The sequence below is a fragment of the Nerophis ophidion genome, linkage group LG07 (genome assembly GCF_033978795.1).
Source record: "Nerophis ophidion isolate RoL-2023_Sa linkage group LG07, RoL_Noph_v1.0, whole genome shotgun sequence".
Lineage (NCBI taxonomy): Eukaryota > Metazoa > Chordata > Actinopteri > Syngnathiformes > Syngnathidae > Nerophis > Nerophis ophidion.
In genome coordinates, this window is record NC_084617.1 from 39,722,659 (window position 1) to 39,747,658 (window position 25,000).

Below are 25,000 nucleotides of genomic sequence, written 5' to 3' on the forward strand. Positions count from 1 at the left end.
TCGAGCTTTGCCAACCCTAGATTACCAGTTTCTCAGCTCAAGAGAAACAGGTCGGCATGTTGTATTTCCTGGCGCTGTTAAGTTGCAAGCTTGAAGCCTGATTAACATTTCTACCGTTTGCACACGCAACCAATGGAGAAATGAGTGGGTGGGGGAGGAGTGTGAAGGCGTCAAGGTTTTTAGTTGGTACTGAAGCTGATTCTCGGAAGGTAGCGACAGATCAGAGGAAAGCAGAAAGCAGAGAAGGTCTCCCTCGGAAGACTACTCCACGACATGCAGCACATGGAGGCAGTAGACACAACAAGATGAAACCACCACCCTAATTAAAGGCTAATTATTAGTAGGTACTCATCAAGGTTGTAGTCAATACCTAAAGTGAGCTGTTTTTTTTCTTAAAGGAGAGTATTTGTGCCTAAAAAGCTTTGTTATGGTTTCTTCATCATTTTGGTTTGTGTGTGTGAGCCTCTGAATGTAATGTGTACATTTTTTGACTGCATCCCACTTATTTAGCTGTTCAATCAAGAATTTTATGGAGAAAATAAACCTTAAAGAGGGGCCCTTTTCATGCAAAACTGTTCTCTCCTGTTTTTCACCTGTTTTTGGTGTATTTGGCATGCCCATAAGTAAATCCGAATGACCCTATTAACCAAACCAACTTCTAAAGTCATGTAAAATTTGGATTTTCTTGCATTTTTTTGTCCTGGAAATTAAAATGTTACTTCAGGTAAATAGAAGTGACGTCAAGCCAAAGAGGAAGGATTCGCGATAATTAGCCTCTGTCCTGGCTGCTTACTATGATATGGGTAGTCAACAATAAGTAGTAACCCTGAATAATAATACAATAATTTGAAATAATAATAAAAGAAAAATAAATGCGATATACACTTTAAAATTAGTCAGGGCAACTCGCCTTTCAATTGGTATTTTTCTCACTTCAGTCACAAGATAAGGTAATAAATACCCAATAATTATTTGGACTTTTATGGCAGTTAAGAATGTTACTTAAAATGTCTTCACTTTTAATAAATATTTTATGATGGCAACAGTTTGACCCCCAAATGGATTATATTTATTTACACTATTTCATTTGGGTCAAGGTCCACATTTAGTAAGTGCAAAATGGACAAAAAAATCAAAAACCTAAGTAATTTTGTATCTCAATATGGTATTTCCTCTAAGAATTATACACTGTATTTTCCACACAACCGCGCACATATATGCCGCACCAACTACATTTTTGAACCAAAAAATTATTTTCTGTGAGCAATTACATCCAAAAACCGTAAATAACGCAATACTGCATGCATCAGTAGCCCAGGAAGAGCCTTGCATGAATATGATTATTATTATTTATATTAACTAAATGTAATACATATTGAATTTATAATCCAAATAAACAAAAATACACAATATAATAATAGCGTACAACATATTAAATAAAGATGTATAAATAATCCATATTTAAATCGTAGCCCCTGAATTGTGATTGTTATCAAATTGTGAGGTGCCCAAAGATTCCCACCTCCGGTCATGTCTACATATGAATTTAGTAATGTCTGTAAGGCTCGTTAGGTGTGTTTTTTTGTTTATTTCTTTGTGGTTTTGACTATTTTGACGCATTTCAACACCGTCTCTATACTGTTCCTCATGTCATGTCTTCAAGTGATAAAACTGAAGACACAAATAACGACTTGTTTGCAGCATGTTTGGTCGGTGTCATGATTTAAAAAAAAAAAATCCAAACAAACAGTTCCTCTTTCATCTTTTGGCAACAATTCCTCTTTGCGTTTTGTTGGGAAAGCTTCCATTGGGCATTTCCTCTCTGCAACAATGTCGACATTAACGTTCATGCTAGCTACCATGAATTGATTAACGTGGACCCCGACTTAAACAAGTTGAAAAACTTATTCGGGTGTTACCATTTAGTGGTCAATTGTGTACTGAACTGTGTAATCTACTAATAAAAGTTTCAATCAATGGAAAGAAAGCTCTTGCCGTCAAGCTCTTTCACGTGACGTAAAAATTTTCCCACGAAGTAGCAGTGTTACAGCAGAGACATTAGCCACAGCCCAGACGGCAAAACCACAATATAAATAATTATATTGTGCGATCTACAAAACCCAAAACCAGTGAAGTTGGCACAATGTGTAATTCGTAAATAAAAACAGATTACAATGATTTGCAAATCATTTTCAACTCATATTCAAATGAATAGAATGCAAAGACAAACTATTTAATGTTTGAATTGAGAAACTTATTTTTTTAATTTTTTAAGGAACAGATTGCCAAAAAGTTAGCACAGGGGCATTTTTACCACTGTGTTACATGGCCTTTCCTTTTTAATAACACTCAGTAAACGTTTGGGAACTGAGGAGACCAATTTTTGAAGCTTTTCAGATGGAATGCTTTCCCCTTCTTGCTTGATGTACAGCTTAAGTTGTTCAACAGTGCGTGGTCTCTGTGGTTGTATTCTACGCTTCATAATGCGCCACACATTTTCAGTGAGGAACAGGTCTGGACTACAGGTAGGCCAGTCTAGTACCCAAACTCTTTTACTACCAAGACACACTGTTGTAACACGTACAGAATGTGGCTTGGCATTGTTTTGCTGAAATAAGCAGGGGCGTCCATGAAATAGACATGTTGCTCCAAAACCTGTATGTACCTTTCAGCATTAATGGTGCCTTCACAGATGTGTAAGATACCCATGCCATGGGAACTAATACACCCCCATAACCTCACAGATGCTGGCTCTCGAACTTTGCTCTTATAACAGTCTGGATGGTTATTTTCCTCTTTGGTCCGGAGGACACAGCGTCCACAGTTTGTAAAAACAGTTTGAAATGCGGACTTGTCAGACCACAGAACACTTTTCCACTTTGCATAAGTCCATCATAGATGATTTTGGGCCCAGCGAAGCCAGCGTCGTTTCTGTGTGTTGTTTATGAATGGTTTTCGCTTTTCATAGTAGAGTTTTAACTTGCACTTATTGATGTAGCGGTGAACTCTAGTTACTGACAGTGGTTTTCTGAAGTGTTCCTGAGCCCAAGTGGTGATATCCTTTGCATACTGATGTTGCTTTTTTTATGCAGTACCGCCTGAGGGATCGAAGGTCATGGGCATTCAATATTGGTTTTCAGCCTTACCGCACAGTGCAGTGATTTCTCCAGATTTTCTGAATCATTTGATGATATTACGGACAGTAGATGGTGAAATCCCTAAATTCCTTGCAATAGCTTGTTGTTCTTAAAAAAATTGCTCACACATTTGTTGACAAAGTGGTGACCCTTGCCCCATCCTTGTTTGTGAATGACTGAGCATTTCATGAAAGCTGCTTTTATACCCAATCATTACATCCACCTCTTGCCAATCAGCTTTAACTTTCTCAGTCTTTTTTCCACTTGTGCCAGCTTTTTTGAAACATGTTGGAAGAATCAAATTCCAAATGAGCAAATATTTGCCAAAAATAACAGAATTTACCTGTTCGAACGTTAAGGATCTTGTCTTTGCAGTCCATTCAATTTAATATAAGTTGAAAAGGATTTGCTAATCATTGTATTCTGTTTTTATTTACCATTTACACAACGTGCCAACTTCACTGGTTTTGGGTTTTGTACATTTTTATGTCGTACTACGATGTATATTGTAATTTCGCACAGCACTAAGTGACATCGTACCGTTTACTTGCTACCGTCGTTATGTCGTCGTCGAACAGCAAATCAAGATGCTTTTTAAAAACAACACCACACTCACAGTCTGTTGTTGCTCTAAACAAACGAAAGCGAGGACTCACTTTGCCATACCTGAACACGAGTCTTGCCTCTGTGAAACCGAAGAGAGCTGACCTTATACCACTATTTTAACACAACTTGGTCATCTCTCTCGGGCCTACAGAGGATGAATTGTTTGCTGTTGAAACGTCGCTGCCATCGCTGGTTGTTGCTAGGGCCGCAGGCATTGCTCTATTGTTTGGAGCCTGACACTAGATAAGATCACACTAGGGTCCTTTTAATTGCTGTTTAGCTTTGTAATGATATCAACAATTGCCTTCAGTGCCAAAAGAAAAACTAACCAGGGCATTACTACCTAATTCAAAGGGGGAATGGAAGTGTAGATTGACTTGTTGTTTGGACGGTGGGATTGTGCTGCAAAATGTTTTAATGCTGACAAGAAGGCAGATTCTCTGTCATCTCTATAAAAACAGCAATTTAATATTCTCTATAGCCTTGGATTTCATAAAAGGACTTGCTACTAAAGATCACTGATAGCATTTTACTCCCATAAAGATGCCAAGCAGCTTGTTTTTGGACGGGAACTGCAAAAATATGTTGATTGACAGTCTAAAACACATCTGTAAAACTCAAGGCCCGGGGGCCAGATGTGGCCCGCACTTCATTTTATTTGGCCCTGGAACGCCAGGAAATAATATGTATCAATAAAGTACTGTAACCTTTCTTACTAAATGTAATCTTTCTTTCTATTTTGGGAGGAAAAATATGTACTCCATGTAATCGCAAATTATATTAACTTAAATATTGTCTTATTATGCAAAAATATATTAACACACATTTAAACCATTTTCTAAATATAAATAAATACTAATAATAATGATTTCAAAGCAAGTTATCCATCAAATTGGGCAACGTGAAAGTAGCAATAGATTTCATGGTGAACGGGACTCTCGCTGCTGTGTTGGATCCGCTTTGGACTGGACTCTCGCGACTGTGTTGGATCCATTATGGATTGAACTTTCACAGTATCATGTTAGATCCGCTCGACATCCATTGCTTTCCTCCTCTCCAAGGTTCTCATAGTCATCATTGTCACCGACGTCCCACTGGGTCAATATTGTCACCGATGTCCCACTGGGTATGAGTTTTCCTTGCCCTTATGTGGGCCTACCGAGGATGTCGTAGTGGTTTGTGCAGCCCTTTGAGACACTAGTGATTTAGGGCTATATAATTAAACATTGATTGATTGATTGATTGATTGATTGATGTCTGCATGCTGGTCAGATTGCCTGCGTATTAAACATCTAATTTTTTTTGTAATACAAATTAGGGCTGCAACAACTAATCGATTATAAAAATAGTTGGCGATTAATTTAGTCATCGATTCGTTGGATGTACGCAATACGCATGCACAGAGGCTTTTTTTTTTTTTTATATATATATTTTTTTCCCCCTAAACCTTTATTTATAAACTGCAACATTTACAAACAGCTGAAAAACAATAGTCAAAATAAGTACAAAAACAGTACAAAACAACGCCAGGGCTGCGCTGAGGCTAAGTTTCATGAGGTGGCAGTGAGCCAGCCAATGATGTGTCATGTGCAACTCCTTTGTGGAAACGTTCAAAAAATGGCGGAGGGAAACAGTACAGATAGTTCAGCGGTGAAACATCTCGAGGCTATTGCTTCAATGGAAAAAAGTCTACGACATAAGTCGTACAAAGTGTCGGAACACTTTACTTTAAAGACTTCAAAGAAGACATTTCCTGCAAAACGTGAAGCATGGACGTTGCGTGGCACGGAAGGACAACATTGCTTCGGCAGCACCTGAAGAAGAAACATGGATGAAGGGAAGAACTCACGGTACGAAACTTTTTTAAGTCCATAGTCCGAGTTGTGTCCGTCTTTGTGTGTTTTTAATCTTTTGTTAACGAGGAGATTTTTTTTCTGGAAGTGCAGCAGCAACTGTTGTGTATTAAATTTCAGAGTGTTAGGAACTTTTTGGATAGTGCGGTGACTTCATTTTCTGTGTTGTTTTGAGTTGCAACAGGAATTCATTCATAAGTTCAGCTTTTTTGTGAGTAACGTTGTCTTTGTTGCAACGCGGGGTTGATAATGTGTCTCCGGCACATTTGACTCCGTTTTGAGAGAGAAAACGCACGTATAAATGTAACGGACAGAAATATCTCAGGTTGGTTTCATAGTGGATCAATGTAGCCGGGCCTAATAAAGCTATATAAATCTATTTAGACTTGAGTGACGCTTTTGTATAACTAAACGTTATGAAGGTGCTGGAATATTTCATGCTATTATTCAGATGTAGCCTAAAGTGAATCCTGTATTATTCAGAACAGAAACATGTACTATATGATCCAGTTTTGATCTGATGAGTTACATTTCTGTGTTGTTATTGGTGTATTCTGCAACTCCAATGTCCATGTATTTAATTTAGCTGTTTTTTTAATGTGGTGGCTTATTTGTCTTTTAAGTCAGAAATTATTAATTAAATCAACTGGGTATGTATTGAGTTACATGTAGATGATGCTACTATGTACGTTCATAATATGGTTTCTCTCATTTCAGAAAGAAACAAGGCATCATTAGAGACTTGGTACAAAGGAAGGTGTGCACACCCAGCAAGTGGCTGCATTGACTGATGCTATCCTGAATATGTTGCTAACTGACATGAGGCGACTTTCAATGGTGGAGGAGAAGGTTTTAGACAAATGATTCACGTCCTCAACCCTGGTTACACTCTTCGCTCGAGGAACCATTTTACCAAACTGATGGAGAGGAAGTACGACCGAACATTCCATGCAGTGTAGACTGACATAAAAGCCAGCCAGAGCAAAATTGCTCTCACTGCTGATGTGAAGTGAAGTGAATTATATTTATATAGCGCTTTTCTCTGGTGACTCAAAGCGCTGTACATAGTGAAACCCAATATCTAAGTTACATTTAAACCAGTGTGGGTGGCACTGGGAACAGGAGGGTAAAGTGTCTTGCCCAAGGACACAATGGCAGTGACTAGGATGGGGGAAGCGGGAATCGAACCTGCAACCCTCAAGTTGCTGGCACGGCCACTCTACCAACCGAGCTATACCGCCCCTTGTATGGACAAGTGTAGCCTACCTTGGCAATACATGCCACTACATTGGCGAGGAATGGAACATTGACCATGCTACTAGAGGAAAGATATTCAGCATCCAACATTGCAAAATGGTTGGAATAGGTAGTAGCCAGGTTTGAAATTCCCCCTTTGTGCAGGACAATGGTGCACTTTATAAAAAAACCAAAAAACATTTTTGTAACACTTGCCTTGTTTTATTTGGCAAGTCGAAAGGACATGGTGCCAGAACAATTTCCCTTGTGGATCATTAAAGTTTGTCTAAGTCTAAGTATGCTGTTTTTTAAAACAAAGTATTGGAAAGGATAGAAATGTAGTTTGTCTCTTTTATCCGATTATTAATCGAAGTATTAATCGACAGATTAATTGATTATCAAATTAATCGTTAGTTGCAGCCCTAATACAAATCAACTACATAAAAAGATTGGATTTGAGAAAAAAAAACCAAGTCGAATTGGACATCATACCCTGCAGTGTGAACATGACATCAATGAGTAACTTGGCGTGTGAATCTTTGAGCACCACATGATTCGATTCGATTCTTGGGGGTAGGGCTGGGCGATATATCGCGGGTTTTGTCTCTGTGCGATATAGAAAATGAATATATCGTATTATTCGAGTATATGTTCTCACGCAGTTGCTTTTAGCTGCGGGCATTACACTACAGGCTCTTCCCACTCCTTTTTCTGTCTCCTTCTCACAGACAAGCGCACCTTCTTACATACGTCACATACGTATACACCCGTGCGGAGCAGAGAGGTAGCAGCATGGGTAACGTTAGCTGTGATGCTAGCAGAGCCGTGCAAGTGGTAATACTAGAGAAAGAAGGGGCGAATGAAAGAAAAATGTATTTCCAAGAAAAACAGCAGGGGGTCCATCGTATGGTAGTGGTTCGGCTTCAAGCGGGAAGATGTCGAATAGACAACTTTAATTTGTCAAGTGTGGGGCACAAGCATTGCTACCAAAAGTAGCTGCACTGCTAATATGTAGCATCATTTGAAAAGTCACCTGCTAATAACTGTTAAATAAATACAGTTTTGGTCAATTTACTTAGTTGTAATTTCTTTCTCTGCATGAAAGTTTAAAATGAGCATATATTAATGCGGTATGAACAAGAATGTTTTAATGTAGACACATAGAATCATAATATTGCTGTGAGTATATGTATCAAGTGTTCATTCAAGGCTAAGGCAAAATATCTAGATATATATCGTGTATCGCGATATGGCCTAAAAATATCGAGATATTAAAAAAATGTCATATCGGGGGTAACGATTCGATTCTGAATCGATTCTCCATTCAAAATGATTATCGATTCAAAATCAATACTTTTTTAAGAACATGCAGCTGAGATAGGCTCCAGCACCCCCCGCAACCCCGAACGGAGCAAGCGGTGGTAAATGGATGGATGGATGGATGGATGGATGGGTGCCAGTTCTTTGATTAACTGCATTCCTCTATAATGGTGGTCAGCAATCTGCAGCTCTCGAGCCGCCCTTGTGGCTCACTGGAGTATTTTTAAAAGAGGATTGAAAATGTAAAAAAATGGGGGAAATTTTTGGAGTTAGTTTGTTTTTTTGTTTGAGGACGACCATGGCACAAACCTTCCCAATTGTTAGAAAGCCCACTGTTTAATGTTTGTGTGTATGCTTCACTGATGGGAGTATTTGGTGAACATCGTTTTGTCCTACTAATTTCGGTGGTTCTTGAACTCACCATAGTGTGGACTGTGACGCAGCCATTTGTTTACATGTAAAATGTTACTTAAAATAAACTTGGTCCTGTTTGATAAAATTCTACCCAAACATTTGAATAAGTCTAATACAAATAAGTCAACAAGTGATTTATCCAACAATTCTCTTTTCTAAAGTAAAAATGTACAGCAGATATAGATCAGCTACATCACTGGTCCCCAAACTACGGATCCGGCCCGCCAGCGTTCGATATCTGGCCGTTGGGAAGTCTCAAGTTAAAAAAAAAATAATAATTATTATTATTTTTAATCCGTCCTTTCTAATCCAATTTCTACCGCTTGTTGCTTGTTACTCTCAGAGTCTCCTAGCCGCTCAGGCAAATCAAATTGTTTAAAAATGCATTTTCCAATCGATGACGTGATCTCATATATATATGAACAGCCTGGCCCCCAGCCAAATTACTTCAACCCAATGCGGCCCCCGGGTCAAAAATTTTGGGGACCCCTGATCTACATCAACAATATGATTTGCCTGAGTGGCTGGACAGGACAGATTAGAATAAAACACATCAATAGATTTTTTTATGTTTTTGAGTCGACTAAGAATCGTTACTAGTAAAAATCGCGATTCATTCAAAAATCTATTTTTTTTTTACAATGATGCAGGGGGAAAACATCATGATTAGAGTTTTTGCTGGGTTGTGCCATACAGTAGAGAGGAGAAGAATATAAACTTGTTGAAATGTTTTTAACATTGTTTAAAAAGTGTCAAAGGCGCACAGGCTGTGTTGAAACCATGTGATAGACAGTTTGTATGCTCCTGCTTAAGCGTGTGTGTGTGTGTGTGTGTGTGTGTGTGTGTGCGTGTGTGCGTGTGTGTGTGTGTGTGTGTGTGTAACCATTGGAGGTGGTGTTGAAACAGACATGCTCAATGCAGTCATGCATGCTGTTGTTGTCATTCTTTAACACCCCCCTCCTCTTGCACATGGCGCCTGACTGATCATAACACAGTACTGTGTGCGCGTGTGTGTGTGTGTGTGTGTGTTTGTGTGCGTGCGTGCGTGCGTGCGTGCGTGCGTGCGTGTGTGTGTGCTTTGCTCGTGAAAGGCAACAGCGCCCCCCTGCTGCGGAGCACAGAGTCAGGAGGCAGCAGGTGCAGCTGACGCAAAGGCTTTCTAGCAGGCAGGGCGAGTTGGGGCACCCAGAGGGAGAGGAGCCGCGGGAACTCCAGCAAACACTGGATCAGAACTCTCAGACGGGACGGGTTTAGAGGGAGACTGGACCTGAACCAAAGCACTCAACATAACTTTGCCTCAGCCATGTATGTAAGTAACATTTGTGTTGATTGTTTGGTTGGCTGCTGCAATATTGTATGGCAAGGTTTGCCACGGACTGTGGAATATTACCCAACTATTGTGCTAAAGATGTGGTGTGGAAGAGAGAGCAGCTTTGACAAGTTAGTTAACCACGTCCGTCTCTCGCTGAGTATTTCTTCTGGTATTATTGTCACTGGCTTTTTTTGGTCTGGAGAGTGTTGACCCTGCTGGGACTCAGGGCCCTGCTGGGTGCCGGACATAAAGCCGCACTGTTCCCAATGTGCAATTGAAAGGAACAATTGTGGCAGAGATGTTGCCTGGTCATGTGCGGCCCTCCGTAACCAAGACAATGTCGTGACATGTCACAGCATCAGCATCATGACCTCCTGCAGTGCAGTTATGTCCTAATTTCTGATTGTTAAGATTAGGGGTGTGACGATTCTCTTATCTAACCAGGATGAGATTTTACATTGATTTTAATCAGGTTGGGACGATTCCAAGGGCCCCTGACTGCCAGGTGTTGTGTGTGTGTTTGTGTTTTTAGGGGGTCATAGGGCCTGAAATTCCTGCCGGCGCCCCTGCTTATAAGAAAATGACGATAACGAGGTATACATGACTGAAATATTTTTGGGGGCAAAAAAATAAAACAATACAGGTGCACCTTAAGGTATTTTTCTAACTTTGCATGCCAAAAGATGTCACGCAAGAATGTACAACAATTCTTCTCAACAAAAGAGGAGAAAAATGATTCAAAACATTTGTATACATATGCAACACTTAAGACCTTTAGCATATCCATCTTTATGTGAAATTTGATTATGGAATGAATTAAGCAAGGACATCAAACAAAGCGCTAATATGATTAAGTTTAAAACTGTTCAAACTACAAATGTTCACAAAGTACAAAGAATAATTATGATAAACATCTTAAACCTTTTTTTTTTTTTTAAAGAGATCTCATTCATCTGGGTAAACCATAAATTACCTCACTATTTATTGTGTATATGTTTATGTGTAATATTTATTTATGTATTTAATATTGTTTTATTTACTTATGGTATTTTTTTATTGGTATTTATTTATTCACTGTTCTGTTACAAACGGAACAAGGAAATGGGATAAAACTGCTACGTTTGGAAAAAGGGTAGGATTAAATAAGGTGTGCTTTTTCCTACTCCTTTTCGGACATGCTGTGGTGAAACAACTGGAAATATGTGATGCCATACATTGTAATTGTATTGTATGGATGTTCGAATAAAATGAAACCAACTAACATTTACTTTGATCTAGCTTTATTTATAGAAACAGGTTCAACAGTTAAAATATAACATGTAGGTTATGCATGCAACGTTATAAAATACTTTAAAGTGCACCTACTTTTATTAAATACTGCTTTAAAGTGTTGGAAATGCTATTCGACTTGCCATACACTGCAAGAAATGTGACACTTACAAATATTTAAAATTTTATTTTTGGACATTTCTGTGGCTTTAAAAGTTTTACTTACTGTATTTTTTGGACCATAGGGTAAACCGGATTATAGGGCGCACTGCCGATGAGCGGGTCGAGTCAGGTGTATTTTCATACAAACATTCGCTTCAGGATGCCCCGTTTTGTGGGAAGTCTTATTTACGTGGCTCACCTTCGACAGCTTCTTCTCCCCGTCATCTTTGTTGTAGCGGTGTAGCGTGCAAGGACAGGAGTGGAAGAAGTGTCAAAAGATGGAGCTAACTGTTTAAATGACATTCCGACTTTACTTCAATCAATAACGGAGCAGCATCTTCTCATCCGTGGCTCACTAGTGCAACATCAATGCTGGAAATGTGTCCTGTAAAAACCGTCCGACCAGAACTCTAATAACTAAAGTTCCATGGGTGAATTATTTAAACCCACTACAGTTTTTAGCGCTTTAATAGCTAGTCTACTGACAGATATAAGTAAGAACTTTAGACTACTTTATATTAGTAGCGGAAGATGAATGTCCTATAAAAAGAAGATAAAGAAAAATAAGAAGCTTATGGCTATGGTGTCGGCACGGACTGCAATTGCAAACGCGTGCACATTTTCAGGACTTATGCATATTCCAAATACACATCATCAGTTACCAGAAGATACGAAAAGATGGTTTTGCATTATATTGCGAAACAAAACGCCAGGTAATATGTCTGCTAATAGGGGCCATTTTGTGGTCCTCATACACACACCATGATTATACTTGTATGTTTAATCCGCCAACAATCTTCATGGCTTGCCAAAATCGTACTAAAATAATTATGACAGATTTTTGTGTGCCTTGTGTAATGTTTTATATTCTCGATGGACTATTTAAAGTTTGCTGTTGTTTACTGCCATCATATTGCTGTCTACACGTATCTCTTATGTATAACTGCCATCTACTGGTCACACTTATGGACCAGTAGATGATGTACCACATACCACACATATATATATATATATATATATATATATATATATATATATATATATATATATAAAAGTACCACATAAAATTGCTTCGAGGTCAGTAAGCACAACCAGAATTATGCCGTACATTAGGCGCACCGGGTTATATGACGCACTGTCGATTTTTGAGAAAATGAAAGGATTTTAAGTGTGCCTTACAGGGGCGTCGCCAGAGATATTTCACTGGGGCACGTGCCCGACTGTTGATCTGCAGTGCCCCAGTAAAAATTTCACCAATTAATAAAAAACGCTTCAGAGTTTTAAGTCTACATAACATAGACAACAGCGCACATACTACTTAATATGGTATTTGATTGCTACTGTATTCACTCCACTTAACAATGAGCACATGGCTAATTGATATGGTAATTTATTCACGTGTGGATCGAGACTTCAGTTGAGAGAGAGAGAGCGAGAAAGAGAGAGAGAGAGAGAGAGAGAGAGAGAGAGAGAGAGAGAGAGAGAGAATCACTGCGTGTGGTAGGTAACGTTAGCCAACAACGATTTGTTAATTATATTATTTTGATTTTGATTTGACTTAAACTGTAACTCCTAGATGGATGTCATAAAGTTATTCGCCCGCAGCAGGGAAGAAGCACCGAGGAATGAGAGATGTAAGTGAAGTCCTAGCTAGCTAGGCAACATCATTGTCTTAAGTTGATGCTAAGTTAGCTAACGTTATTCCTTGTATCAAGACAAACATATTCATTTGCTGTACGAGCTGTCGGGGAAATTTCCAATGAACATGAAACATAATGTTGGTTATTGTCTGCTGGTTCTGCATCAATGATGGTGGAGTAAGCATGTGTGAGTTGAGTGCTTCTCAAATGGTTTATCTTCAGGAAGAAAAACATTTTTCCACATCATTTCGTGAGCCAAATTTTTAAATCATTCAAGTTTATTTCACAGAAAAATAGCACAGTAGACCTGTCTTGTTAATCGGTGTGACTTTGGCTAAAATAATCTTGTTTTGTCACCAGAAAAATGGCTACAGCTAAAGCATCTGGTTTTGTTTCCAGAAAAAATAGTAACATTTCTGTATTTGTTTTCAGAAAGATGGCTGAAAATATCGGGTTTTGTTGCCACATTTAGATTTTTTAAAAATATATTTCCATGGGTGTCCTGAGTCTTCCTCCAATTTGTTAGTCAGTTTGCCTTTTGCTAAAATACTCACTAATAGTCACTAGAAAAATGGCAAAAAATATCTGGTTTTATTGCCACAATTAGATTTTTCTCCCTAAACTTTTTTTTTTTTCATGCACACATCCGACTGCGATTCACTGAAAATGACACACAATCCACTTTTATGTCACGACCCACCAGTTGGGAACCACTGGTCAACTGTATAACAGTTACTGTAATATTTCCATGTCTGTCCAGAGTGATTGACCACTTTCCAAAAATGAAAACGAGACGTTACAGTTTACTTCTCAGAAAATGATTCCCTGAACAGACACACAACAGTTGTTCATTTATTCTACTACTGTGGCTTTATTGTTTTGTGTATATTTTATAGTTTTGTGTATCTGAAATAGGATTAGCCACATTGCCATAAATGGAAATTAAATAATATAAAAGAACCCAGGGATGTAGGGGTACTTTATTTTTTGTTTTACTTTTGTAGATGTTAAATTTGCAGATGATTACTGCAATAAATATTTCAAAAAGATTCATTGCTCTTCCTTTTTGCTTTTACCAGTAGCTGTTTAGAAGTCTGGAGTAAAAAAGTGCGCAAGTAGGTCAAATGCATTAGTTAATTTCAGGTGGTTAATCAAAGATCCATACAACATAATCTGATATGATTTCATAGTTTAAAGCACTATTTATGTATTTTTTATGATAAATAAGTGCTTAAAAAATATTTTTGCTTGCGCGCTTTGCACGCTCACATGAATTATTTGTGCCCCAGGCGTGCCCCAATACAGTATTAGGTCTAGTGACGCCCCTGGTGCCTTATAGTCCAAAAAATACGGTAAATTATAAGGAAAAATATAGAGTAGAAATGCGGCCAAATTCAGAAAATGTAGTCGTAAAATAATACCGGATTCGGTACCCAAACTAGATGTTGCTGGAAAAAAATAATAAAGACAGCCTATCATAAGATTATTGTTTTTCATACTTAGCAATTTCTCTTGATACAACCTTTTGATACATTCCACACTACAAAATAGTAAAATAATATATCCATCCATCCATCTTCTTCCACCTATCCGAGGTTGGGTCGTGGGGGCAGCAGCCTAAACAGGGAAGCCCAGACTTCCCTCTCCCCAGCCACTTCGTCTAGCTCTTCCCGGGGGATCCCGAGGAGTTCCCAGGCCAGCCGGGAGACATAGTCTTCCCAACGTGTCCTGGGTCTTCCCCGTGGCCTCCTACCGGTTGGACGTGCCCTAAACACCTCCCTAGGGAGGCGTTCGGGTGGCATCCTGACCAGATGCCCGAGGCACTTCATCTGGCTCCTCTCGATGTGGAGAAGCGGCGGCTTTACTTTGAGCTCCTCTCGGATGGCAGAGCTTCTCACCCTATCTCTAAGGGAGAGCCCCGCCACCCGGCGGAGGAAACTAATTTCGGCCGCTTGTACCCGTGATCTTATCCTTTCGGTCATGACCCAAAGCTCATGACCATAGGTGAGGATGGGAACGTAGATCAACCGGTAAATTGAGAGCTTTGCCTTCCAGCTCAGCTCCTTCTTCACCACAACGGATAGGTACAACGTCCGCATTACTGAAGACGCCGAACCGATCCGCCTGTCGATCTCACGATCCACTCTTCCCTCACTAGTGAACAAGACTCCCAGGTACTTGAACTCCTCCACTTGGGGCAGGGTCTCCTCCCCAACCCGGAGATGGCACTTCACCCTTTTCCAGGCGACAACCATGGACTTGGACTTTGAGGTGCTGATTCTCATTCCGGTCGCTTCACACTCGGCTGCGAACCGATCTAGTGAGAGCTGAAGATCCCGGCCAGATGAAGCCATCAGGACCACATCATCTGCAAAAAAGCAGAGACCTAATCCCGCGGCCACCAAACCGGAACGCCTCAACGCCTTGACTGCGCCTAGAAATTCTGTCCATAAAAGTTATGAACAGAATCGGTGACAAAGGACAGCCTTGGCAGAGTCCAACCCTCACTGGAAACGTGTCCGACTTACTGCCAGTAATGCGGACCAAGCTCTGACACTGATCATACAGGGAGCGGACCGCCACAATAAGACAGTCCGATACCCCATACTCTCTGAGCCTTCCCCACAGGACTTCCCAAGGGACACGGTCGAATGCCTTCTCCAAGTCCACAAAGCACATGTAGACTGGAAGGGCAAACTCCCATGCACCCTCAAGAACCCTGCCGAGAGTATAGAGCTAGTCCACAGTTCCACGACCAGGACGAAAACAACACTGTTCCTCCTGAATCCAAGGTTCGACTATCTGGCGTAGCCTCCTCTCCAATACACCTGAATAAACCTTACAGGGAAGGCTGAGGAGGATGATCCCACGATAGTTGGAACACACCCTCCGGTCCCCCTTCTTAAAGAGAGGGACCACCACCCCGGTCTGCTAATCCAGAAGTACCGCCCCCGATGTCCACGCGATGCTGCAGAGTCTTGTCAACCAAGACAGCCCCACAGCATCCAGAGCCTTAAGGAACTCCGGGCGGATCTCATCCATCCCCGGGGCCTTGCCGCCGAGGAGCTTTTTAACTACCTCAGCAACCTCAGCCCCAGAAATAGGAGAGCCCACCACAGATTCCTCAGGCACCGTTTCCTCATAGGAAGATGTGTTGGTGGGATTGAGGAGGTCTTCGAAGTCGAAGTCAGCAGAACACCATCCGCACCATACACAGTGTTGACAGTGCACTGCTTCCCCTTCCTGAGGCAGCGTATGGTGGTCCAGAATCGCTTCGAAGCCGTCCGGAAGTCATTTTCCATGGCTGCCCTGAACTCCTCCCATGTCCGAGTTTTTGCCTCCGCGACCGCTAAAGCTGCACACCGCTTGGCTCGTCGGTACTTGTCCACTGCCTCCGGAGTCCTATGAGCCAAAAGAACCCGATAGGACTCCTTCTTCAGCTTGACGGCATCCCTCACTGCTGGTGTCCACCAACAGGTTCTGGGATTACCGCCACGACAGGCACCAAGTACCTTGCGGCCACAGCTCCAATCAGCCGCCTCGACGATAGAGGTGCGGAACATGGTCCACTAGGGCTCAATGTCCCGAACCTCCCTCATGACATGTTCAAAGTTCTTCCGGAGGTGGGAATTGAAACTCTCTCTGACAGGAGACACTGCCAGACGTTCCCAGCAGACCCTCACAATGAGCTTGGACCTGCCAAGTCTGTCCGGCATCCTCCCCCACCATCGCAGCCAACTCACCACAAGGTGGTGATCGGTACAAAGCTTCGCCCTTCTCTTCACCCGAGTGTCCAAAACATGAGGCCGCAACTCCGATTACACAACTACAAAGTCAATCATGGAACTGCGGCCTAGGGTGTCCTGGTGCCAAGTGCACATATAGACACCCTTATGTTTGAACATGGTGTTTGTTATGGACAATCCGTGACGAGCACAAAAGTCCAATAACAAAACACCACTCGGGTTTAGATCCGGGCGGCCATTCTTCCCAATCACGCCTCTCCAGGTTTCACTGTCGTTGCCAACGTGAGCGTTGAAGTCCACCAGTAGGACAAGAGAATCACCCGGTGGAGCACTTTCCAGTACTCCCTCAACTGTACCCAAAAAGGGTGGGTACTCTGAACTGCTGTTTGGTGCGTAAGCACAAACAACAGTCAGGACCCGTCCCCCCATCTGAAGGCGGAGGGAAGCTACCCTCTCGTCCACTGGGTTGAACTCCAACGTGCAGGCTTTGAGCCGGGGGGCAACGAGAATTGCCAACCTAGCCTGTCGCCTCTCACTGCAGGCAACGCCAGAGTGGAAGAGAGTCCAGCCACTCTCGAGAGAACTGGTTCCAGAGCCCTTGCTGTGCGTCGAAGTGAGTCCGACTACATCCAGCCGGAACTTCTCTACCTCGCGCACTAGCTCAGGATCCATCCACCCCAGTGAGGTGACGTTCCACGTCCCAAGAGCTACCTTATGTAGCCAAGGATCGGACCGCCAAGTGCCCTGCCTTCGGCTGCAGCCCAGCTCACAATAATAACATAATATATCCATATGTTTATTTTGCTGATGTTGTATAGGATTAATATTGCTTACAGCTAATATTCAAGGCTCCAATATCGGTATTGTATTGGAAGTCAAAAAGTTGTATCTAACACTCTATTGTTAATTTGCTAATTACTGGTATTACAATATTGATTTTGTTCTGCATTTGCTAATAAATTATCACGTAATCAAAGAGAGCCTTTACTGTTCATGCCCTGCAAATTATAATTCAATTCAAAAACGTGTCATAAAATGTTAGTTTTTAAATCACTTCATTCAGTTCAGAAACCATCCACAATCGATTCATCGCTAAGTGCTAATGAAGTATTTCGTCTGTGTTGGCGTCCTATCGGATATAGAAAAAATCACTCTTTTATGGATCAATTTTCATTTCTGAGAAAGAAAAGTTGTGGCTTTGAATATCCTTGCTCCACACAATGTCTTAATGATGTTGCTGCACCGTCATTGGCTGCCTCCTCCTTTCCCGACTGTCCTTTCATTGGTGTTCTCAACAGTGTAGACTCGGTTTGTCCTACACCACCTTAACCCGCTGAAGTCCTCCGTCCCACCTCTTATCATCAGCTGTTCTCCTCCACTCTTGACTCATCTCCTTTCCTGTCAATCGCGCGCCCTGCCTGGTTTTTCGGTTTTCATCTTTGCAGGTTACCCCCTCTCCTCTAGTGCCGCTGCGGTTTTGTCTTCTTCATTTGTCTTCACACAGATGTGTGGACACGTGAAGGTGAGTGGAGTTGACTTTTCGGATTCCTCTCTCTCTCTTCATCACATCTGTGACACAACTTTGTGAGATGCCCTTGGACATCAGGTGTTTGTAGCTCGCGGCATGTGACTGCCGCGTCACAGCCGTAATGAAGCTGAGCTCGTGACACAGTGGTTTTGTAGCCGGCTGTAGAGGTGGCGGTGCTGCAGTGGCATCTCAGGCAGATTTATGGGCATTGTGCTGCAAACATTGAGAGGAGGGGATCACATTGTTTGCACACCGGTGCTGCACGCTTCCAGAAGCTTTCACGGCTCACGTGTTTGTCTAGGGTTGGGAAAATGTTCTGCCTGTCTGGTTTTTACCCTTATTATTCCTTTTTCCTTTGCTATACTTGACACATACAGGAAGAAACTGTCTCTGCCTCAAAGATTATGTCCTCCACAACTATTTTTACTCATGTTTTCAGGACAGGTTAACAGCTTGTTTGTGCTTTAAAAAAAAATATATATATATATATTTTATTTCATTGTATTTATTTTTTATTCTGACATACATTACGCACGGAAAGTACACTACAAAATCTATCACTCAATCATAAACATGTTTATCTGCATTGTACAGTAAGGTGTCCAAACTACGGCCCGCTAGCTAAGTGTGGCCCGCCAGCATCTTCAATTTGGCCCGCATTCATTTGATAATTTTGCTAATATTATTACTGCTTTTTTGTTGACATTTAGTGGACAACATGGGTATAAGGTCGGTGACCTTTAATTTTGCTCTGACTTCAGAGATGCGCAGCATTCACTCAAAGGCCCCAATACAAACAACCTTCCCTAGTCATTGCGCAAAAGAAAAATCCAACCAATGCAAAATGTCAACAGACAAAGTCACACATAACACAACCTGCTCACTGAACTTTGCCGGATATTTTTAATTATATTTTTTTACCTTTATCATCTAAACTGTAGCCACTATTATGATGTTTGGTGATTAATATAGAAAGTATTTCAGTGTTTGCAATATTCCGTTTTGAGTGATATACGACTAATTGCGGTAATCTGCATCCCAGCAGCTCAGACGAAGCATCACGCATTGTAGGCGAGGTTTGTTTCCACAGAGTGTTTCCAGAGCGGCCAGCCTGAAACACGGGTGTCAGGGACAGACACAGAAGCAGATTTTTGTTTCAAAGTTCAACAGAAAAACAATATTATATCAGATTGTAGATATTTACGTTCATATTTCGCCGTGTTTGTTGCATTTTTGTTCCGTTTCGCTAAATTGTAGAATATGTCAATTGAGGAGGTGGTGTGAGAAGTAAAAGAGGAGTGACAGTCATCCATCCATCCATGCGTTTTCTACCGCTTGTCCCTTTTGTGGTGGCGGGGGTTCGCTGGAGCCTATCTCAGCTTCATTCGGGCGATATACGGTATACACCCTGGACAGGTCGCCAGCTCATCACAGGGCCAACACAGATAGACCTTCAACATTCACACACTAGGGCCAATTTAGTGTCGCCAATCAACCTATCCCCAGGTGCATGTCTTTGGAGGTAGGAGGAAAACGGAGTACCCGGAGGGAACCCACGCAGTCACGGGAAGAAGACACAAACTCCACACAGAAATATCCCGAGCCCGGAATTGATCTCATGACTACCTAGTGTGTGTGTGACAATCATTGGTACTTTAACTTTAACTTTACTCAGAACCTTTGTATTGCGAGTTATATGCACTAACCCCTCTTCCACCGTGCTGCCCAAGTGACAGTCATATGTTTTTTATATTCAGTGTTTTATTGCTCATAGTTAATATTGTACTTCCCACATTCTTCTTTGCATTATTATACATCCTGAGTGTCTCATTTAATAAAAAAAAAAGTCATAACATGTTTAACATTCAATCACACATTATTGTGAATTTTTGTATTAGTGTTCCTGAAAAAAAAGACTCAAGCAGGTACATAAATATTTGGACATTGACACAATTTTCAGTATTCCAGCTCTGTACAACACCACAATGGATTTAAAATGAGACAATTAAGATGTGCTTTAAGTGCAGACTTTGAGCTTTAATTTGAGGGTATTTACATCCAAATCAGGTGAACGGTGTAGGAATTAAAACTCATTTCATATGTGCCTTCCACCTTTAAGGGACCAAAAGTAATTGGACAAACTAACACAATCATGAATCAAATTGTAATGTTTTAATAATTTGTTGCAAATCCTTTGCATTATATGACAGCCTGAAGTCTGGAACCCATAGACATCACCAGACGCTGGGTTTTGTCCCTGGTGATGCTCTGCTGGGCCTCTGCTTAAGCTGTTTTCACTTTCTGCTTGTTCCTTTGGCATTTTCCCTTCTGTTTTGTCTTCAGCAAGTGAAACGCATGCTCAATCGGATTCAGGTCAGGTGATTGACTTGGCCATTGCAGAACATTCCACTTCTTTGCCTTAAAAAAGTATTTGGTTGCTTTCGCAGTATGCTTCGGGTCATTGTCCATCTGCACTGTGAAGCGTGAAAAATGTGTCAATGTCCAAATATTTATGGACTTAACTGTGTATATATGTACACACACATATATATGTATATATATGTGTGTGTTTATGTTTATGTATGTTAATGTATATGTATGTATATACAGTATATATGTATATATATATACAACGAAAACTTTAACTTTAGTCCTAACTTAAATAATAAATATAAATCGTTTGAGGTGCTTTCTATGAAGTCTGCCACACCTCTGCCTCTGTGCCTGGCCGTTATCTACCGCCCCCCAGGGCCCTATTCGGACTTTATTAGTGAATTCTCAGAGTTTGTTGCTGATCTAGTGACGCACGCCGATAATATAATTATAATGGGGGACTTTAATATCCATATGAATACCCCATTGGACCCACCCTGCGTGGCGCTCCAGACTATAATTGATAGCTGTGGTCTTACACAAATAATAAATGAACCGACGCATCGCAGCGGTAATACGATAGACCTAGTGCTTGTCAGAGGTATCACCGTTTCCAAAGTTATGATACTCCCATATACTAAAGTAATGTCCGATCATTACCTTCTAAAATTCGAAGTTAAGACTCATGTTCGGCAAGCTAATAATAATAATAACTGCTATAGCAGCCGCAACATTAATGCTGCCACAACGACGACTCTTGCGGACCTACTGCCCTCGGTAATGGCACCGTTCCCAAAGTATGTGGGCTCTATTGATAACCTCACTAACAACTTTAACAACGCCCTGCGCGAAACCATTGATAGTATAGCACCGCTGAAGTTAAAAAAGGCTCCAAAAAGGCGTACGCCATGGTTTACTGAAGAAACTAGAGCTCAGAAATTATTATGTAGAAAGCTGGAACGCAAATGGCGCACGACTAAACTTGAGGTGCACCATCAAGCATGGAGTGATAGTTTAATAACTTATAAACGCATGCTTACCTTAGCTAAAACTAATTATTACTCAAATCTCATCCGCATTAATAAAAACGATCCAAAATTTTTGTTTAATACAGTAGCATCGCTAACCTAACAAGGGACTACTTCCAGTAGCTCCACCCATTCGGCAGATGACTTTATGAAGTTCTTTAATAAGAAAATTGAACTTATTAGAAAGGAGATTAAAGACAATGCGTCCCAGCTACAACTGGGTTATAGTAACACAGATACGATTGTATATACGGCGGATACTGCAAATATCCAAAATAGTTTCTCTCGTTTTGATGAAAACACATTAGAAGGATTGTTACAACGTGTAAATGGAATAAAACAAACAACATGTTTACTTGACCCACTTCCTGGGAAACTTATCAAGGAGCTTTTTGTATTATTAGGTCCATCAGTGCTAAATATTATAAACTTATCACTTTCCTCGGGCACTGTTCCCGTTGCATTCAAAAAAGCGGTTATAAATCCTCTCCTTAAAAGACCTAACCTCGATCCTGACCTCATGGTAAACTACCGACCGGTGTCTCACCTTCCCTTTATTTCGAAAATCCTCGAAAAAATTGTTGCAGAGCAGCTAAATGAGCACTTAGCGTTTAACAATCTATGTGAAATCTTTCAATCCGGTTTCAGGGCAAATCACTCGACTGAGACAGCCCTCGCAAAATTGACTAATGATCTATTGCTAACGATGGACTCTGATGCGTCATCTATGTTGCTGCTCCTCGATCTTAGCGCTGCTTTCGATACCGTCGATCATAATATTTTATTAGAGCGTATCAAAATACGAATTGGTATGTCAGACTCAGCCCTGTCATGGTTTAACTCTTATCTTACTGATAGGATGCAGTGCGTCTCCTATAACAGTGTGACCTCGGACTATGTTAAGGTAACGTGTGGAGTTCCCCAGGGTTCGGTCCTTGGCCCTGTACTCTTCAGCATCTACATGCTGCCGCTGGGTGACGTCATACGCAAATACGGTATTAGCTTTCACTGTTATGCTGATGACACCCAACTCTACATGCCCCTAAAGCTGACCAACACGCCGGACTGTAGTCAGTTGGAAGCGTGTCTTAATGAAATTAAACAATGGATATCCGCTAACTTTTTGCAACTTAATGCCAAAAAAACGGAAATGCTGATTATCGGTCCTGCTAGACACCGACCTCTATTTAATAATACAACTTTAACATTTGACAACCAAATAATAAAACAAGGTCACTCTGTAAAAAATCTGGGTATTATCTTCGACCCAACTCTCTCCTTTGAGTCACACATTAAAAGCGTTACTAAAACGGCCTTCTTTCATGTCCGTAATATCGCTAAAATTCGCTCCATTTTTTCCACTAAAGACGCCGAGATCATTATCCATGCGTTTGTTACGTCTCGTCTCGATTACTGTAACGTATTATTTTCGGGTCTCCCCATGTCTAGCATTAAAAGATTACAGTTGGTACAAAATGCGGCTGCTAGACTTTTGACAAGAACAAGAAAGTTTGATCATATTACGCCTGTACTGGCTCACCTGCACTGGCTTCCTGTGCACTTAAGATGTGACTTTAAGGTTTTACTACTTACGTATAAAATACTACACGGTCTAGCTCCAGCCTATCTTGCCGATTGTATTGTACCATATGTCCCGGCAAGAAATCTGCGTTCAAAAGACTCCGGTTTATTAATGATTCCTAGAGCCCAAAAAAAGTCTGCGGGCTATAGAGCGTTTTCCGTTCGGGCTCCAGTACTCTGGAATGCCCTCCCGGTAACAGTTCGAGATGCTACCTCAGTAGAAGCATTTAAGTCTCACCTTAAAACTCATCTGTATACTCTAGCCTTTAAATAGACCTCCTTTTTAGACCAGTTGATCTGCCGCTTCTTTTCTTTCTCCTATGTCCCCCCCTCCCTTGTGGAGGGGGTCCGGTCCGATGACCATGGATGAAGTACTGGCTGTCCAGAGTCGAGACCCAGGATGGACCGCTCGTCGGGACCCAGGATGGACCGCTCGCCTGTATCGGTTGGGGACATCTCTACGCTGCTGATCCGCTTGAGATGGTTTCCTGTGGACGGGACTCTCGCTGCTGTCTTGGAGCCACTATGGATTGAACTTTCACAGTATCATGTTAGACCCGCTCGACATCCATTGCTTTCGGTCCCCTAGAGGGGGGGGGGGGGGTGCCCACATCTGAGGTCCTCTCCAAGGTTTCTCATAGTCAGCATTGTCACTGGCGTCCCACTGGATGTGAATTCTCCCTGCCCACTGGGTGTGAGTTTTCCTTGCCCTTTTGTGGGTTCTTCCGAGGATGTTGTAGTCGTAATGATTTGTGCAGTCCTTTGAGACATTTGTGATTTGGGGCTATATAAATAAACATTGATTGATTGATTGATGTTTATGTATATGTATGTACAAACCCCGTTTCCATATGAGTTGGGAAATTGTGTTGGATGTAATTATAAACGGAATACAAGAAATCCTTTTCAACCCATATTCAATTGAATACATTTCAAGGACAAGATATTTGATGTTAAAACTCATAAACTTTATTTTATTTTTTTTTGCAAATAATAATTAACTTAGAATTTTATGGCTGCAACACATGCCAAAGTAGTTGGGAAAGGGCATGTTCACCACTGTGTTACATCACCTTTTCTTTTAACAACACTCAATAAACCTTTGGGAACTGAGGAGAAACATTTTTGAAGCTTTTCAGGTGGAATTCTATCCCATTCTTGTTTTATTTACAGCTTAAGTTGTTCAACAGTCCGGGGTCTCTACTGTCGTATTTTCCACTTCATAATGCGCCACACATTTTCAATGGGAGACAGGTCTGGACTACAAAAAAGCCAGTCTAGTACCCGCACGCTTACTATGAAGCCACGCTGTTGTAACAAGTGACTTGGCATTGTCTTGCTGAAATAAGCATGATAACGTTGCTTTGATGGCAACATATGTTGCTCCAAAACCTGTATATACCTTTCAGCATTAATGGTTCCTTCACAGATGTGTAAGTTACCCATGTCTTGGGCACTAATACACCCCCATACCATTACAGATGCTGGCTTTTCAACTTTGCTTCCTGAACAGTCCTGATGGTTCTTTTCCTCTTTGGTCCGGAGGACACGACGTTCACCGTTTCCCAAAAACAATTTGAAATGTGGACTCGTCAAACCACAGAACACTTTTCCACTTTGCAGCAGTACATCTTAGTTGAGCTCAGGCCCAGCGAAGCTGGCGGCGTTTCTGGGTGTCGTTGATAAATGGCTTTGGCTTTGCATAGTAGTTTTAACTTGCACTTACAGATGTAGCGACCAACTGTAGTTACTGAGAGTGGTTTTCTGAAGTGTTCCTGAGTCCATGTGATGATAT

At 41.2% G+C, this 25,000-nt stretch overlaps 1 protein-coding gene across 10 annotated transcripts in view; it reads left to right on the forward strand.

The window, feature by feature from the left end:
- Window positions 1-25,000, forward strand: part of slc20a2 (solute carrier family 20 member 2) — a 205,630-nt gene that overhangs the window by 75,287 nt on the left and 105,343 nt on the right. Inside the window, exon 2 of one of the 10 annotated variants that reach the window (XM_061906148.1) lies at window positions 9,658-9,875. The exons of 8 other annotated variants lie outside the window; for them this stretch is intronic. The gene's annotated coding sequence lies outside the window, so the exon portion shown is untranslated. The remainder of the gene's footprint in view (window positions 1-9,657; window positions 9,876-25,000) is intronic. One more of the 10 variants, XM_061906149.1, reaches the window with a different exon arrangement.